The sequence below is a fragment of the Marmota monax genome, unplaced genomic scaffold (genome assembly GCF_021218885.2).
Source record: "Marmota monax isolate L192 unplaced genomic scaffold, Marmota_monax_Labrador192_F-V1.1 WCK01_AAM20220418_F8-fsc00029, whole genome shotgun sequence".
Taxonomy (NCBI): Eukaryota; Metazoa; Chordata; class Mammalia; order Rodentia; family Sciuridae; genus Marmota; species Marmota monax.
In genome coordinates, this window is record NW_026693024.1 from 1,567,893 (window position 1) to 1,570,290 (window position 2,398).

General features: G+C 37.5%; 1 non-coding gene across 1 annotated transcript; it reads right to left on the reverse strand.

Annotated features, from left to right (window-relative positions):
• Positions 1-1,021: 1,021 nt before the first annotated feature.
• On the reverse strand, positions 1,022-1,100 carry Trnav-cac (transfer RNA valine (anticodon CAC)). The gene has a single exon. It is a non-coding gene; the product is annotated as a tRNA-Val (tRNA).
• Between the last annotated feature and the right edge of the window lie 1,298 nt (positions 1,101-2,398).

Here is a 2,398-nt window from a genome sequence, read left to right on the forward strand (position 1 = left end):
TCACATTCCCCACTCTTGCCAAAATATCTGGCATAAAATCTGCGACAATTATGCAGTGAGATGCAGTAAAATAAAAAGGCAGAGCATTGCCATGAGCAACCTCAGCAGGGAATGCGTGTTGACCGACTCAGCTTTTCACCACTCTGCAGGCACGTGTCTGTGAACAAACATGAGAGTGATGAAAGTATTGATTTAGGGACCACGAACATATTTTAGTAAACAGGTGAATTCATAAATACAGACTCCGCAAATAATGAGGATCTGACAGTTTGAAAATATAGACCACTAGTTAGATTTTATAGACTACTAAATTATAATATATGTAATACTGTTGAACATATTGTATGCACATATAATATGTCCCTTGGCATACTATATCCTTTTTTATTTGTTCTTTTAAGATATACAAGGCAGTAGAGTATATTTTCACATATTATACATACATGGAGTATAACTTATCCTAATTAGGATCCCATTTTCTTGTGATTGTACATGACGTGGGGTTTCACTTGATTGTATGTTCACATATGAACATAAGATAGTTATGTATGATTCCTTCTACAGTCTCCTATTCCCCTTCCCCTTCCTTCCCTTTATTCCCCTTTGTCTAATCCAATGAATTTCTGTTTTCCACCTCCACCTTATAGTGTGTTAACATCCACATATTGAAGAGAACATAGTCTCCAGTTCTATCCATTCACTGGCAAAGGCCATAATTTTATTCTTTAAGGCTGAGTAATATTCCATTGTGTGTGTGTGTGTGTGTGTGTGTGTGTGTGATACATTCCACATTTTCTTTGTCCATTCATCTGTTGAAGGGCACCTAGGTTGGTTCCATAGCTTAGCCGTTGTGAATTAAGCTGCTATAAACATTGATGTGGCTGTGTCACTATAGTATCCTGATTTTAAATCCTTTGGTATGAACCAAGGAGTGGGATAAATGAATCGAATTGATTTCATTCCAAGTATTTTTCTTTTTCTTTTCTCTTTTCTTTTCTTTCTTTCTTTCTTTTTTTTTTTTTGGTGGTGCTGGGGATTGAACCCAGGGCCTTTGCATGTGAGGCAAGCACTCTACCAACTGAGCTATATCCCAGTCCACCATTCCAAGTTTTCTGAGGAATTCCATACTGCTTTCCAGAGTTGCACTAATTTGCAGTTCCACCAACACTGTATGAGTGTACCTTTTTTCCACATCCTCACCATCATTTATTGTTACTTGTATTCTTAATAATTGCCATTCTGACTGAAGTGAGATAAAAATCTTAATGTAGTTTTAATTTTGCATTTCTCTAATTGCTAGAGATGTTGAATTTTTTTGTATATCTGTTGACCATTCATATTTCCTATTCTGTGAAATGCCTGTTCAATTACTTTGCCCATTTATTGATTGGGTTATTATTATTATTTTGGTATTAAGTTTTTTGAATTCTTTATATATCCTGGAGATTGATGCTCTACCTGAGGTGCAGGTGGTAAAGATTTTCTCCCATTCTGTAGGCTCTCTCTTCATGTTCTTGATTGTTTCCTTTGCTGTAAAGAAGCTTATTAGTTTGATAACACCCCAATTATTGATTCTTGATTTTACTTCTTGAGCTTTAGGAGATTTGTTTAGGAAGTCAGTTCCTAGTGTACTATAACTTTGCTTAGCTGTACTTACTAGCTGTGCGGCCTCAACCAAGTCATGCGCCTCTCTGTCTCACTTTTTTTTTTGTCAATAAAATAGGTTAAAACAACTCAGTACCTACCACATAAACTTGCTGTGAAGATTCAATGAGATCATTTGGGTAATTATTCATCATAATCTAAGCTCAAAATACACTCTCAATATTAGTTATTCTTGCTATCACAAGGTTATTTGAGTCAATTGTTTGGTAGTTGCCTGAATTTGTCTTCCCAAGGAAAACATTACAAATGGTTGTTGGGTTCACAATTCTACCCAAACACCAATGAAACAGCAGTGCCCCCAGTTCAACCAGCTCACTACCGAGCAGTGGTCCACTCAGGTTAATATTCTATCCAACTCCATGTCCCATCTGCATAGATGCATAGGAATAGTCCTATCATATCTTCTTTAAATATTCTCTAGTTTATTTTTCTGGAGGCTCCAGGGTATCTCAAATGCAGTCATTAGCACCCCTCTCAAACCTGTCAATCAAGTCAGCATTTTGAAAATTCCTCATTGCAAATCCACTTGGCCATGAGAAGTCATTTTGTCATTGTACTGCTGTGGGTACCCTCATGAAAAACTGTCTGGTCAAGGATGATCTCTCTCTCTCTGTGCCCCCCATTACCAGTATTCCCCCATATCAGGTTCAAATGGCACTGAGGTTCCTTACTGCCTTGGGACCACCGACCACCATTAAAGAGCTCCAAGTTGAAGGGACTGGTCTCTTACCCT